This window comes from Cyprinus carpio, chromosome B14, assembly GCF_018340385.1.
Source record: "Cyprinus carpio isolate SPL01 chromosome B14, ASM1834038v1, whole genome shotgun sequence".
Classification (NCBI taxonomy): Eukaryota; Metazoa; Chordata; class Actinopteri; order Cypriniformes; family Cyprinidae; genus Cyprinus; species Cyprinus carpio.
In genome coordinates, this window is record NC_056610.1 from 12062160 (window position 1) to 12079962 (window position 17803).

At 36.4% G+C, this 17803-nt stretch overlaps 1 pseudogene; it reads right to left on the reverse strand.

Moving 5' to 3' along the window:
* Positions 1-646: 646 nt before the first annotated feature.
* The window catches only part of LOC109102868, a 103822-nt pseudogene continuing 86665 nt past the window's right edge, over positions 647-17803 (reverse strand).

Genomic DNA, 17803 nt, shown 5'->3' on the forward strand with positions numbered 1-17803 from the left:
ACACTGAAATTCTGCTTTGAAGTATAGCTGATAGCTAGAAAGAGTGATTTCAAGTGTAGACAGACATGCTGTAAACTAGCCAGTGTCGACTGTGCAATTTGTGAGACTGTCAAATGCTAGAGGTAATCAAAAGGCCACCAGCTTCATGTCTCAGATATTTCCCCTTCCTTAAATGTTTCTTTTGACATGAGCACAAATCACGTTTGGAATATCTCCCTCACTCTGTCTTATCCAAGCAGAAAGCTCAGGAAAATTACTGCGCTGGAGTGATTTCAGGAATGATTGATTCTGATCTGCATGGGTCACTGTGTCTTTATGCAGGTTCAGCGCATTGGGTTTGAGGGCCAAAACTCTAAAAAATTGAATGTGGTCTTTGGATAAGGTTTCAAAAATATATCCCATCAACTGAGCAGTGCTGGCAGGCGGAGCAGACCAAAAGGTCGAAACCTTGGAAGGATGAGCCTCGCTGTGAAGTTTGGAGCGGAGCTGGAGATTTCTGGCCTGAGATGGTTCACCCCATGCTGAGAAGCACAGCATAAAAAGTGACTTTTATAACTCGATGGACTGTTGATGTTTTAAAACATTGTGAAAGTGAAAAAGAGACTGCGCTTTTACACAATAAAGATGCTTGACAAAAATATTTTCAAGCCAAATGTAATCTTTATTTTCTGTTTCTGTACAAAAAGCACGGGATCACAGGAAAAAAACTGAAATAAAAACGAAGGAAAAACATGCATTTATTTACAGCATGGTCAGAGAGAAAAAAAGGAAAGTAGAATACATCTCCCTATCTGAATTCTAAAGACATTAATTAAACATTGTGCTTTGATATATTTTGATATAATATTTCATATTTCACAAAGATGCAGTACCTTTCCCCATTTCACCGCGAGTTTAACATTTCCAAAGAAAACAGGTTTTGAAAAAGAAAGCAGAAGCCAGCTCTCTACATCTATTACAAAAAAACCTTTCACAAGCTATTAGGAAACTGAATGCATGGGTGAAATGGATGGACGTGCGTGTGTGTGTGTGTTTCCAGACAAGCTGGATCTCTGAGATGTTTTCAAGTGAACTTTGAGATTGAATTCAGCTGTTTTAATATAATAGGGCACTGTCAAATTGTATTTTCTTTACCCCATTTATGTCTAAACCCCAAAAGGACGAATGTGAAGTAATTAGGTCACCTGCAAAATTAAAAGAGGTCTTCAGAAACCACAATTTCTTTCACATTTCATCTTCGCAAACACACCTTCACTCACTTCAGGAAAATAGAGAAAAATCATGACTGGAATATTAAAATTACATTGTTTCCAAGTGGTCAGTCTGTGGTATTTAATCACAAACAGAAACAAAACCAAACATGACTGAAGCCTCCTTTGTGAAGATAACAACCTGCAATACAATGATTACCGAAGTCATATTTCTACAATAATTTTCCACCTTTTCCCTACTAAGACCTAAAACATTGCCATTTCATAAGTATTTAAATGCATTGTATCACAGACTGTTTTATTTTTATTTTTTTATTATTATTTGTGATTTGAGATACACTGTCCTGAAGCACATCCTATTTTAAGGCATCATTATATTTCCTTCCGTTAATTAATTTCACAGCTAATCCACCGAAATGTGAATTGCGAGTTACATTTAAATACAAATTGCATAACTTGTGCATGTGTGTGCAACAGCTAACAATATCTCCAGCAACACTGATGTCAATGAATGGTTCCACGTCAAAATGTGCTAGATAGAATTTTGACTTTTTACAAGTCGAAACAACGCATATCTAATGTAAAATAAATCTAAAGAAGGACAGAGAAGTATTATGGAAACATTTTAGAAACATTAACAAAATCACATGATGAATGATTAGCCATTTCAGTTATCATGACCAAAGCAAAGAGTAATCAATTAAAAAAAAAATTGTCTGAAAACATACTGGTGCATATTTGTATAGGTTTTCAAAATTTTTTTGTTCTTTTTTATTATTATTATTATTATTTTCATCTGCTTGCTAACATACATAGCTTTTGTAAGTGCCCCAACAAAAAAAGTGCATTAGGAAATAACTATGATCATACACGTTTCACGAGAACACACGAGACAAGAGGAGGGGACAAGAACACAAATGCTTTTTGCAAAAAGAAAACATTAAATATACGATTGAAAAAAGTTTTTTTTCTTTTTTTTTTTTTTTCTTTTTTAAAAAAGTGGTGGAGCTTTGCACCCTGCTTTCAAAAAACAGGTGTCCTGGTCATGTCCAGACCTTCTTTTTTTTTTTCTTTTTTTGTCATTGTCATTTTTGTTTTTACAAAAAAATTGTAATCGCTTTTATTTTTCACTCTTTTTACAATATCTAAAAGGTATTAAGACATCAAATGTGTTGACATAGATATTTGATACTATTATTCAGGCCTAACTCACCAAAGAAATCCCGAAACAAACTTTATAAATACATACAAAAAAGCACAATAAGAAGTTCAACAATAAGTCTGGTACCTAAATGTGGTTAAAACCTCAGAAAGCATTCCTGGCTTAAATCTACCTATCCACACACCTGGAACTATACTGGAACTACAGAAACAGTATGAGTAAAAATGACTGACATCCATCATCTTCCTGATGATTACTAAATATCACGCTCTTCAGTCTGGGATCATTTCGTGTTTGTTTGTGTTCTCATTTGATGGTTTAAAATGAAAGCAAAAGGAAATTACATTAGCTTTATGTTGCATTTCGTAATTAGGAATGAATGGTTTCCGAATGGCGTTTTGAGCTGTCGTAGTCCCATCTGGATGAGTGGCATCTCTCTTCTCACAGTGGAAACAGGACATACATACAGTATGAAACGGACAGTCTACAGACAACATCAGCCATGCAAAGAAGCCCCTACGGCTCTGGACATATCAAAACCTTGGCTTCTCGTTCACATTGTGATAATATCCAGCTTTTATGCCACCCGGTATGGCGAGTCTCCAAGGATGAAGTCATAGAGAGCAAAACAAACACATCTATTGACATTTCAGGACATGGGACATTTTCAGGCCAGGTACACTTTTCAAATTTTTTTTTTCTTTAAGCGATCCAGGTGTAGATGTTCTTTTCGGGCAGCTCCTCGTAGGACTGGTGATGTTCGATAAGAGAGTGTCAGACAGATTTGGTGAGCCTGTGAGTTTGTTGTGGGCTCAATGAAGCCTTAGAGGAAGCTCAGGTTCCTCTTCACATGGGAGGGACAATCAGGCCGGCCATAGCTGCAAGAGACAACAAGAGGTCAGTCGACAATAAACGAGAAGGTTCAAATAACACATGATCTATTTGAACCATAAAATGACTGGTTTATGGTTATTAAAGGTCAATATTGCAGCTTATTCCACAGTCGGTCTGTATGGAGGAATATTTTTAGCAAATAGTGTTGTTAAGCAAATGCTTCTAGAGTTTAGTGCTTTAAAGTTAAGAGTTCCTTTTAGAAATAAATCTGCAGTCAGAATTGTAGCATCTTGAAACAGATAACATGCAAGTAACACGGGAAATTATCATCTTTTATGGATAAGTTTTTGACTGCATGCAAATCAGGACATTTTGATACTATTTTATACTGATTTGCCCCAACAGACATCACCACCTGCATGCAAATCAAAAGCGTTATTTTCATTTATTTATTGAAATGTAATTTTCTTTGTTGTAATAGCAACCAATCTTAGAAGTAGAAATGCATGGATCAACTTCAACCTCTAAAATGTACTATAATGGCAAAGCTGAATTTTCTGCATCATTACTCCAGTTTTAAGTGTCACATGTTCCTTCAGAAATCATTTTGATATACTGATTTGCTGCTAAATAAACAATTACTATCAATATCGAAAACAAAAACAGCTCTTATTATTATTATAAAAACAAAAACTCAAACTCATCCTCTTTCAAGTTTCAAACTTTCCACTTCATGCAAATCTGAGGTAATTTTGATACTATTTTACACTAATTTGCCCCAGCAGACATCACCACCGCTGTGAAAAAAACAGCATTTTCACTATTTATTTATTTACATTATATTTTATTGTTTGTTTGTGCTAAAAAAGCAACCAGTCTTCTAAGTAGAAAGTTATGGATCAACTTTGTCCTCAGAAATGTAGTGCCCTTTTCTGTGACTCATTCTAAAATAGGGTCTTGTTTCCCGATTGGCTCAGAGGCAGGAGAGGGGTGGGGTGCTCACCCTGTAGACTGCTCCCATTGGTGCTGGTGCAGGGGGGGGCGGGGAGGTCTGTGGCCGGACGACAGGCGCGAAGGCGCTCTTCTGTTTGACTGCAGAGATCATATGGACAGGAGAGAATGAGAAAGGGCCCGCAGACAGAGAGATGGAAGTAGGGATGCATGAAGAAGAGGAGGAAGAGGAGGCATAAGGCTCCAATAGAGGACTGGAGGGGGTGACTGAAACAGACACACACACACAGAGAAACACACACACCCGAACACACACACAGAGATGAGAGTTATGAGGTGGGTCATGCCGATTGTTAGAGGGTTAATTGAAGGGGAAGGGCTATGGCAGAGTGAGGCATTATGGGAATGAAACCGTGTGCTACCTGCATGGCAAAGTTGATCCATAACTTAGAACTCCTGAGGAGGATTTATGTCAATAGAGTCCACATTTGACTGCCAAATCACACTTTTGCAGAAGCATGAACATGAAATCTGCTCTTGCATTGACACAAGTATACGTAAAGCATGCCAGAAGAGGATATTATCAGGACATCTAATATGCGGTCATCTGCATGCTTTGAGAGAAAGACAGGTAATAAAAACCACTGTACACTTAGCCAACAATCTTGACGCTGAATCTTGAGAAGAAAGCTTGAGCTTTCTCACCAAATTGGAGCAAAACCCACAATGAATTTTCTTCAATGAAATTCCAATTGAAAACTCTTGCCAACTTGTTTCCCATTTTTATAATGAATGGAAAGCAAACCTGCCATGAAACAGCTTTGCACGAAGCTCGGCCTGCCAAACAAGTGCCAATCACACAAAATACAGCTGCTATATATCGAATATATGAACATTCTTGAGTACATAAACCTCATTTGTAATTGTCAGGCCTCCAGCATTGTGATTTTTTTCCCCCCAATAACAGTAGCAGCAGACGTATCTACAGGAAATTGCAGACAGAAAGCTCACTATCCTGACCGCAGCGAGAAAGCGAGCATGTGACGGAGTGAGATGCATGGAGGAGTCGTAAAAGTGTTAGACATGAAAGGAGATGAAAAAATATGAGTGTTAGTGGAGTTAGTTTGGATGGAGATGTTCACAGTGCATGGAACAGCAGACAGACAATAACCTTTCCCTCAAAGAACACGAATAGGCAAACAAACAACCTTAGTATTTCAGATTAGCTTTAAGATGCTGACTGAGTTGCGACCAAATATGCCTGTTGCGATCACCAAAATCACAAAATGCAAGCTTTTTAGACTCACAATAGTCGAATTTAGCTGGTTAAATCCAACAAATCAGAATCCAAAACATGCAGTGTTAACAGCCCTGCTGAAATGACTAGCATGTAGTATCTAACATTTACAGGCTGGTGAATCCGTCTACACTCTTTAAAATAAAGGTTCTTCATTGGCATCAATGGTTTCATGAAAAGGTTCTTTATAGTGGGAAAATGTTCTTCAGATTATTAAAATGTACTTCACACTAAGAAAATAACAGTTCGACCCAAAATAGCAGTTCTACTCTCTAAAAATATAAATTGGTTCCAAAAGGGGGTTTTCAAAGTGATGCCATATATGAACAATTTTTGGTTCCCTAAAGGACCTTTCAGTGAACAGTTCTTAAAAGAACCATGTTTTTCTTAGTGTGAAGAACATTTTAATATAAAGAACATTTGCACTTCAATGAGCACTATAAAGTGCAAGTTTCCATGGATGTTAAAGGTTCTTCATGGAACCATTGCCAATGAAGAACCTTTATTTCTGAGAGTACAGAGGAACCAATTTTGGTTCTCCAAAGAACCTTTCAGTAATCAGTTATAAAAAGACCATTTCTTTAAGAGTATATATGACGTTGTTGTAAAAACTCCCTTAGCTAGTAAAGTCTTGAGACTAGCTGAAAGTAAAAAGTATTGCTAGTTAAACTAGTCAAGAAAGCCAATATGCTGGTCTTTTCAGCAGAAATGTCAGGATCTGTTAGCTGATCAGCAGAACACTCACTTGCGTAAGGAGAGTTGGCGGCGGATCCGTTGAGGAAACTTGGGGATCCAGGGACGCCCAGGTTGGTCATCCCAGCTCCGTATCCGTTCATGGTGGAGGTGATGGTGTTGTAATTGGATTGCTGGGGTGTGGAGCTTGGCACGTACCCGCGAGGAGACACGCTGTTCGAGTTACGAGAGTAACCTGGAATATAAGAGATGGCGACAGGTTAAGGAGGATGCTTTTGTAGACTGAAGTTCAAATATAAACCATGTCAGCACTGGGATTTATTATGAATTTGCTTATAAAGAAGCTTGATGTGATTTGTAGATGTTGCAGTTGGACTAATGTGTGTCTGTGACATGCTGGGTTTGTGTTTCTAGTGGGTGGGATCCCTCGGTAAGTGTGAGAACATTTTAAAGATGTCCGGATGCTGTTAAGAAAGCACACAGCACAGCAGTCAAACAAAACTTTGTCTATGTTCCCATAAGCAGTGTGTGTGTGTGTGTGTGTGTGTGTGTGTGTGTGTGTGTGTGTGTTGGGTGTTTTGGACTTTTTTCGCCTGGCAGATAAGATAGACAGGACCGGATCCATACTGAGAAACATGGATATCACAGAGACTTGACTTAAGCCAGTAAGAAACAACACCAGCAACCACCAAAAACACCACAGCAATAACCCTGCATAACAATGGCCTGTTATACTTGCATGGTGGTACGTTTTGAACAGACATTTCTTAAGGAAACATCATATTCTTGTTTTTCTTTTTTTTTTTTTTTCTTCTGTACGATTCACAGTCAGCCAAAACTAAACAGGACGTGAAGAGAGGGAGCTTTGAATAACACTTGGCATCCATCTATGTCCACTATCTGGCCCTTAAGCCTAATTCTCATATCGAACAGTTGAAAAAGAAAGGGAGAGAGATTTATTTAAAAAATACTGTAAAAACAGTAATATTATGAAATAATATTACAATTTAAAATAATTTTAAAGTAATATTTTTATGTAATTTATTCCTGTGATGGTAAAGCTGTTTTTCTTTTTCAAATTTCATGACCATTTATCAATAGAAACTTCAAAAGATCAGCAATTATTGCAATAAAATATTTTTTGTAACAGTGCAAATGTCTTTACTGTCATTTTTACTGTCATTCTTTTTCACTGATCCAAACTGTTAATTTTCTTTTAATGTATAAAGTTCACTAGTTTTTTTTTTTTTAAAAAGCAAATGAATCTTGTTTTAAATATGTTTTACTAAGCAATTCAGATTATGAAAAAAATATATATTTTTTGCTAACTGACAAAATCAACAATCTTTTTTAACATGTCAGAGTCACGTGAGCGGCAACATGACTGCCATTATAAGCTGCAAATATCACTCGTCAGCAGAGTCGATGCTGGTTAATCCGAGACCTTCCCTAAATAAACTGTGCTCCTATGTGGTTTGATAAGCTGCAGGAAAGAGGTAGTGTTTTCTGTAAATCAGTTTGCAACTTAATTAGAACTTGAAACAATAATTAGTTTGATGGATGAACGAACGAAGCAGCAGGCTAACCGAATTAAATCCTGCTGAAGTTTCACTGCACACAAGCATGAAGTATGAAATGCAATATTTTTATAATGGCTAACGGCCCTTTCCCATGACCTCATGGATTCCTGTAGGTGTTCCTTTCCTGCGTGAATGAGGAAAACAGATGAGAGGAAAACGGGATGAGTGCTAGCAGGAGAGAAAGCAGAGGGTGTCAAGGGAGAGAGAGTTCCTCTGTCTTCCTGTGTCTCTCTCTCACTCTCTCTCTCTGATATAAGGAGAGTGATCTGTTCATCTCACATCCATTCCCACTTCCTGTGTGTGAGTGTCAGAGCTGGTGGGTGAAGAGAAACAAGGCCCGACCCTGTGATATTGAAAACACATTTGTGCATGGAAATACAGGGCATGAGATACACATAGGCAAATCCAAAGCAGTGTTTACCCTAGGTTTACGGCTTTCAGTTAAATTTTTTTCTGGACTCCTTTTTAATGGTTAAATTGAATTGTATTAATCAAAAAGCATGTCTAATTAATTAAAATCATGAAACCTAAACAATTTAACATCAATTTATTAAAAGTTTAAAACAAATTACTGTACATGTTTAGGGCCCAATGAAATGTTTTATTTTTTTCCAACCTTATGTTTTGTTCTTACCAAATTCTGTGTTTTAGCATGTCTAATTATTTGAAAGCATAAAAACAAGTTTCATTCATTCTTACAATAGCCTTCTGATTTTTTCCTCATAAATTCTGTTGTCGTCTATTTACAATTTTTAAGGCATAAAACATTCATTTAATTAATCTTTTAATTAAGGAAAATTAAACATTTTATTTTTTTAGAAATACATTTAATATTACAATTAAAACACTGAAGAAATATTGTATGATTATTCCTTAAAAATAAGGTTTTAATATTTTAGCAGTGGTAGTCGCCTATCATGTACATTCTACTGAACAACAGTAATATATTTCTGCTGCAATGTCTTCAACTTAACCAAACTTTTCGGGTTGAGAGGATAGTTTTACTCAAATGAAACAGTCAAATTCTCATGAAGTGACTATCGGAGCAGGTCTGGAGATGTTCTTCATGTATTTATGTCCTCATTAGTGAGACGGCAGACATTAAAGTAGTAAACAAAATCACACATCTGCGCCATTCATTAAAACAGAGACATGCAGAATTTATATTTAAATCATGTTTTGTGGCTTAATATTTACAAATACTAGTGGGAGTGGGAGTGTGCTCACTTGTGTATGCACATCGAGGCAAAACTGTGCAGTGCTCGATACAGAGAGCGCGACCATGTAACGTAGAGACAGAAATTATATGCCGTCATGTAAATAAGATAAATAACATAAGGCTAGTTAGTTTGTTTAATAAAAGAACAAGGTATAGGCCTGTTTTATAGGAAAGGTAACTTAAAATGACTTCTGTTGTGATTTGGCGCTACAGAGAAAATAAAATTGGGGGCGGGGGCGCACCTAATATAATGGCAGGGGAAACACTGCAAAGGAAATGGCATTTCTGTTTAGTAATGCTAACGGTGTGGAAATTACATAAGACATTTTAAGTGACTTCTTACAGATCTTAGCTGCATTTTAAGCAACTTTAAGAATTCAAGGTGTACATTTTATCCCTCTATTTAGAATCAATCAGCTTTAGCAGTCAGCTCATGTTTCAATGTTATTACAATTGAAAGTAACGTTGTTAATTTGAGTGTATTTAAAAATGTAAGTTATTTCTGTAATGCAAAGTTGAATTTTCAACATCATTACTCTAGCCTTACTCTAGAAATCATTCTAGTATGCCGATTTGGTCCTCAAGAAATATTTCTTATTATAATCAATGTTGAAAACAGTATAGTATTCTTTTATGAATAGAAAAGAACAGCATTTATTTGAGATATTTTTTGTAACATTTCATTTCATTGTTGCTTAAATGCTTTCTGATGTTTCTTATATCCTGCTTTAGAAGTCAGCTAATGAATGCTAAATGTTTGCCAACTCTCAGAATTGTAAACCCATGAATGCATCTTTGTTTTAATTCACAGACATTCCAAAATGTGTGCGTGCTGTGCTCATAAACTGCGTTTGCATTTGCAAATAACGTGTTTCATTCTTGTAGCGCTGTCATCCTGAGTCTCTCAGCTCGTTCACAGCCTGTGCCGCTCACACTTCTCTCAGGAGTGACAGGGAGTGTGTACACACACAGACACACTCTGATGAAGGTGTCGTTTCTATGGGCAGGTGAGTGTGAGTGGCAGTTTTGAGCGCTGTGGGTGACAGGCTTGCCAAAACACAGCCATGTGATCGTCATGTACAGTGCTGCTGGTCCAGGGCTGCAGGTGGGTGTGAAGCTCACAAACGACAGATGAACAGATCCAGACAAGGACTGACAGACCGTGCGACTGAATGTAAGTGTTGAGGTTGTCAAGTAGCTTTGAGTTTTGTGAAGTCATGTCTCAATCAAACCCAGTCAAACACTTTGTATGGCTGTCAATGCTACACATTAGTGTGATTAGTTTGAAAGAAAATAGTGCGATAAAAATATTAACACAATTAACTGTGCCCCTTGATCTGTATGTAAATGAAGTGATAGGCTCCATGTTCAGTAATATAAAACAAACAATATACTGACTTCCAATTATTGATATATGCAATCCATTTTTAAATTGCTCGACAGCCGTTCATGCATGTGTTTGAATGTGTGATTTGGGATTCACAGCACACACTGACCTTGGTCTCCCTGTGAGGCCTCAGAGATGTTGACGGCAAGCTGGCTGCTGAAAGAGTTAACTCCCATCATGCCCGAGTGAGCTCCGGAGCCTGTCAGTGAGGGCAACTGGTTATGGCTCCGCGGCACGCTGTACAGCGCCTCCGTCAGGTCTGCAGCACGCTTTAAAATGATCTCCTGGCCAATCCAGAGAACAGAGAAAGGTATTAAAATGATACACAATGCTTCTCATTGGGTTCTGATTTAAGAAATTACATGAAAGAAAACAATAATGCCCTGAAATAAATTGAATTATTAATATAATTATTACTCATTAATCCAAGAATATTTTAACATTGTAAATAATTTAAGGATTACTTTTGATCATTATTATATTCTTATTTAAATTATAATAATTATACAATTATTTTATTTACCTTATATAAATATAAAATTATTAAAAATTATAAGTTGTTAAAAATCATGGTCTTCCTATGTTACATTATTATCATTTTATTTACATTATAATAATTACAAAATATTTAAATATTATATTATTGACTGTGTGTGTAACCATCAGTTTCATTGTAGTGATTTTCATACCTGATTGTTATGAGGCATTCCATACAGCGCCTCCACCAGGTCTGCGGCTCTTTTCAGAAGAACCTCCTAATATAACACACACACACACACACACACAAACACAGTTTAGTCCAATACTCCAGCTCTGGTACTGTAAATCTACATGGTTTGGATCCATAAACAGCACCCTAAGTGGAGCAACATGAAAAAGTATAATTATAATAAATAAATAAATAATCTTTATGTTTTAAATTTAACCAGTTATTTACTATATACAGTATAAGCATGTTGTGTTAAAAAAAGAGAAATGAAACGTGATGAGGCGGACAGAAAAAGAAGCTGTTGGAATCTCATTTACACCGACCTGTCACACACACACAAATACACACAGAACACACTCTCAACCTGTGCCAAATCACACACAAGCAGTGATCCAGGGCTGCGATCCTTTCAAACTGTACACATATGCTCCACTGTCATTCTTCACACGGCGTGTGTGACTGTGTGGGTTTGTGCGTGTTATCCTGTAGTGTTCCTGTGTAAGTCACACATCTCCTCGGCCCACAGACTCACTCTGGTCTCACTAAGAGTACCAAAACCAAAACAGGACATGAGCATCTTACAACTGCTTCTTATGCATAATCATTTTCCATCTGCTACATCTGCACTGAATTAAAGTCAAATATTTCGTCATTTTATCTCCTGTCTACACCTCCAGGGCATCTCCTTTCCACTTCATAGGCGGAAGCATCAAATTATCACTGTTGCCCAATACTTTGTTTCTATCTATTTAACTTTTTACAATAATTTTATGTTTTTATGAGCTCATCAGTTATTTTTTATTGAAGTTTTGCTGCTTAATATATTTGTGAAAAAAAAAAAAAATCAGGAATTTTTTGATGTATAGAAATTAAAAAATAACAGAATTATTTTAATTTATAATAAATACATCTATATTGTTGCAAAAGATGTCTGTCACTTTTGATCCATTTAATCCTTAAAAATAACCTTGCTGATTCTAATTCAATCAAAATAAAAGACAAAGTTAAAAATTAAAAGTGACCACAGCTATTCATGCAAGGGTGTCATGTGAATAATGAGATGATTTACAAAGTGTTTCTTTTACAAAGCAACAATTGTCTGAAATATTTTTAATATAGCACATATGGGCCATGATGCTTTGTGTTTTTCTGCTTTTGAAGCTTGAGAGAATCTGGTCACCATCTTCTCTTACTGAAAAGATGAGAGCAGCTCATACATTCTGTGAAACATCTCTTTTTGTGTCCCACAGAAGAAAGTAAGTCATAAATGTTTATAATAACAAGGTTAGTATATAGATAAATTTAGACTTGAGCAAGTATGATCAGGCTGAAGAGGAGGATCGCTCTCGCTCTCTCTCTCTCATACACACAGTCTTCAGAGACAGACAGAGAGGTGTGGAGGTGATACAGAGGAAGCCAGAGCTGGTATTATGGCAACCTCTACTGGAGCTCCCAGGGGTATTACATTGAAACCTACCATACACACACACACACACACACACACACACTTCACATGACTGTATGAGGAGAGAACAGAAAACAAAGAGAGAGACAGATGAAAGTATAGAGTAAACACAGACAAAGAGAGAAAAGATTGACCCAAAGAACTACAGATGCAGTTCATGAAATCAGGATAAAACGACAGAAAAAAAAACGGGTTGGCTACAGAGAGCAGGACAAAGAGAGGAAACGGCAGAGTAATTGTAAATCTCATGACGAGAGGTGAAAGAGAGAGATGCAGACAGAAAACAGCGCTGAAAGATGAGCAAAGGGGGAAAGGGTTGGAAGAAAACAAAGGAAAAAAGACTCGAGGGATGGAGAGAAGACAGAAGAAGACAAAGTGAGGGAAATGTGCACAAATAAAGTGGAACCGAGTGAGTGAGTGAGTGAGTGAGTGAGTATGTTAGGAGGAGAGAGAGAAAGAGAGAGAGATGAAGAGGGGAAGTTCTAGTTGTTTTTCTCCCTCAAGAGTTGCCAGGTAAGAGGCAGCTGGGGCTGCTGGCAAACCTATCATTACTGTACTGTGAGAACAACAGCCTGTGTCTGTACACACACTCACGCACACACATTAGAAATACAAGCTCTAATTCAGGTATATTTGTTTGCTATATTTACAATCCTCAAGTACTGTATTGATCCCAAAGAAAACCCTGCTAATATTTATTGACAAATATCAGTATATTATATCAGTGTATATTTATATAAGGTATAAAATCAAGTAAAATACAGCATGCAGCAGGACATGAATAATTAATGAGGTTGTGTATTTTCATTGCTTACCAGTTTTATATACACCATTGATATTGTTGACGTTTAGTAAATTGTTAGTATATATAAATAGCATAAAAAGTAATTTTAAACTAGTTGAGACACACTTTAAATACATTATAAATAATTTTAAGAAAATAAATAAAATCTTAAAGTAAATCTCACTTTTCAGTATATTGTTTTTAAATTAAGCTACAGACTTCCCAAATAAGTGTGAAAAAAATATTAAACTAAATACAACATACTTTCATAAATAAATTTAAGTAAAAAGTAAATCTTTTTTGTTATCACTAATCTATTCTTAACTTCAAAATATATCTGAAGATTTTTAGAAGTGAATAAAGAACATTAGCTCTCAAATAAGTAATACGTAAATACATTAAAGTAAAAATATTATTTAATATAAATTTAATATAAATTTACAAATAATTTCATAATATAAATTATAAACTATTTTATTAATAATATAAACTATAATTTACACTAACCTTACAATTAAGCTTTTATTTTAGAGCTTTATTTTAAAAGCTCTTTGTTTTAAAATTTTAGAACTGAATTAAGACATTATTTAATCTCTTTACAAACATTTCACCTTCTTAAGATACCAAAAAAATAAATAAAAAAAACATAAAATAAAGGTTTTTCACAGGCACTTTTAGACATTTTGTCTCCCAAAACTGTATCTAGGCCAGAAACACACACACACTAAAATGGACATAAAATGGACATAAACTACACAAATATACCTTAATACATGGAGAAATACAGAGCTCATGCTGGAACATTAACTCTCAGGTTTCCCACATCTATGTCATGCAAATATTAGCCGAGCCTGCATCTGTGAAGTGCAGTTCTTAGTGACTGTTTTATGCCAGGCCACGAGGCCCTGAAACTGAACACTTTCTGGCTGAGTTTCTGAACACACTGTGTGGAAACTGTTACATTTACGAGGAAGAACAACAGTGGCCTTCAGATCAAGCGGAGAGGCAGAAACAGGCTCAGGAAACCATTGAATATTGTGATATTCTTTTGGAGTTTAACTTTAAGAACTCATCTGGGACTCTGTTTGCGTGGTAGTGCACAAAATGCACGCAAGAGATGATTGGGGGGCATATGGAGATGGGGGCACTAAGCTTCCTCCTCATCATCCTCATTTACTTGCATTTCCCACGACAAAATATGACCTTAGAACTAACAGTCCTCCCCCAGCCAATCAACAACGAGCAATAACGATCCTCACAGATGGCTCAACTCAATGACAAACATGGGGCGAGAAAGAGAGAGAGAGAGAGAGAGAGAGAGAAAAGAGAGTCCCTGTTACAGCTGAGACCTTGTGCTCTGTTGTTCTTGCATTATTCAGTCTAATGTATTTATTCAACCTTTACATTTGTTACAGTGTGATGAGTAGGGACTCCTTTTGTAAAAAAATAAATAAAATAAAAAAAATTCCAGATTAAAGGAAAAAAGAAATGATTAGAATAGAACAAAAACAAGAGAAGACCTTGAAACACAAATAAAGCAATACTTTTCATTACTGTACATTTTCTATAATAAAGAAAAGCATGTAAAGCATTTACTCACTTTAGTTATGGGTTATTATTGTTAACTAAAACAAAAACAGTAAAAAAAAGAGAAACAGTTAAAGGGTTAAATCATAACATTTTAAAAAGTCACTTTGCATTAAAGCATCTGCCAAATTGATAAATGAAAATATTTTAATAATAAAATAATATAATAAAAATAAGAAATAATTATAAAATAAGAGCTATGTGTCATATTTAAGTGTCTTTCTGTATTAATTATTGCTAGTTTTTTTTTCCATTGCACTGTATAAAAACAAACAAACAAAAAAAAAAACTATTTGTTTATATTAGGTTATAGAAAAACAGTATTAATGCTTTTTATTATTTATTCATTTTTCTATGACTGTTGTTACACCCAGTTTAATGCATCAATCAGGGTATAGTGTGTGTGTTTATGAGTGCTCTGATTTAAATGTGTGGGTGCACCCGTTCATAAAGTATTTCTTGTTTTACTGTACGTCTGGTCGTCTCCCTCTCTTATGGTGTTCCTGTGGGTATTTCTCTATTATACGTGCCAGTACTCCCTCCCTCTCTCTGCCCATCTGTACGTGCCTCCGTGGTTTGGTTCTCCCCTGCTCTCGTGCCTGATGCTGTCCAGGTATGGGGCTCTTGTTCCAGGCTGCCTCCCCGCTGTAGTTCCCTGTGTCCGGCCCCAGTCACCCAACCTGTCCCTGGTTCAACAACGCTCTGCCATCCACACCCAGTGGGCAATCTGTCACCAACAGCCTTGGCACTGGCAGCACACCCCTCTCGCTCTCTTTCTTTTTCATACCCTCTTTCTCCTTTGCTCTCCTCTCCTGTCCTGTCTTCCCCCTGGCCACGGCTCAGTTCATTAATCTCCATTATAAAACAGAAGTTAGTTAATGTCTCTGATGCTCGCTGGCTACGACACCCTGCCACGGGCCCTTTGGCACAACATGAACGCACACACAAGCACATACGTAAAAACACACACACACATTCACTCGTGCTTAGCTATTCCCATCTTCACACACGCTGACAAATACAGCTTATTTGCCAGTGTGTATGTTCTGAGTTTGAGAGATGAACTTAAATTTTGATAAAGAAATTATTAAAGGTCAAATATGATTGACCATTGGTTCAGTGATAACATTTCTTTCTTAACCCTAGGTATAAACTTAAGTCATTTTGAGGCTTGTAAGTGAACAGATTTAACAATATTTGCCTGGTGGACAATAAAAGTCAAAACAATCCCAAAGATCTGAGCAGCAACAGCTAGCAACAACCCAGAACACTCTCCACTCACTTTTTCTATGAGAAACGTAAAAATTTAGGATTTTTATGTTTTTTTTTTTTCATTGTTGATTTTATTATACTGCAGCAGCTAAAATTAACATTAATAATGATGCAAAATAGTATTAGTAAAAAAGTGTTATGCGAATGTTCTTATTTTAATTACAATTAATAAAAGTAAATAATATTAATAGTAACAAAATATATTTATTTTAGTTTCACAGCTTTCTATTTCTCCTTTAAAAGTTACTTTGGATTAAAAAATATATATATAAATAAATGAATAATTATAAGTGTAAAGCTAAACTGTTTTGTTAGTCTTGTTATTTGAGAAATATAAGAAAGTGAGGTATGTAGAAAAACTAAAACACACGTGAGAGAGGTATAAAATGACTTCAAACAGCCACAAGGTGAATAAACTGCACAGTTCTGCACGGTGGACTTAGCTTTACTTTAATATTTATGTGGCGCCTACAGAACGTCCTGCGGCTACTTTACACATGCACCCCTCACACATCTCTACAAACTACTTCACATCACACTTTCTCGGCCCAAACAAAAAGTATGGCACATTCCCTCTCAAATTAAGTCTGCCAGCACAAATCAGCACTGTTCCCTGTAGTCAAGCTGCACTATAACCTCAATATCACTTCGAGGCTCAATACTCACTCTGTTGAACCCCTAATGAAATGCAATCAATGATTGATAAGGTGGCAGTTGCCCCGAAGTAGACCCGCTGATGATTACAGCCGGTCGGCCCGAGCACCTGACCCCGCTCTGGGCTCCAGAGGTGTGCCACCTGGCCCTGAGAGAGACAGGCGCTGGGCCTTTTGTCTTATTAGCTGACTGTCGAGGTGTAAAGATCTGCCGGCTGCCAGGCATACAATTAGTCTTCCTGTGATCTATATTACTCTAGGGTGGTGGTCTTTCTTAGCAAAGCCCCAATTTGACACCCTCTCTTCCTCACCCGGGAGCCTCAGGCAATGCTGGGGATCAGGTGATGGGACCTTGCAGAGGGTCCCTTGCATCACAGGTTAAGGACGATGCAGGAGTCACCCTCTTGTGCAACCAAGAGGACTGTGAGCGATCCTCTGTTGAGCCAACGATTGGAGGAATCCACCCACTTTGTGATCTCTGGTTCCTCTATTTACTCTTCTTTGCAGCTTCTTAAGACCCTCTTGATATGATAAATAATTTTTCAAGGTATCTTGAGTTGTCTATTTAGCTCTTGGGACACTGAATAGTACTTACAGCATTAACAATTAAAAATGTAATTTTTCAGATCAGGATGCAAATTTAATGACTTTCAGTGGGGTCAGCTAAATATTTTTTTTGTTGTTGTTGGTAATTTCACATTTACAAGATAAAGGTAATTTCACCATTACACAACTTTCTTCTATACTCAAATAACCTCTGGACAGTTAGTCAAACATTAACACGTACAGTAGGACATCTTAAACTGAAAAGTTGCATAATTCATAAAAAAGAGCAAAAATATGACTACTAAAACTTTTTGGTTAATTGAAACAAAGCTGAAATAAAATAACACTGAAAAATAACTAACTAAAAATAAGAAATGTGAGCCTGAAAATGAACGCAAATAAGTTTATGCTACTAAAATCACTAACTGGAAGTAAACAAAAATTCAAATTTAA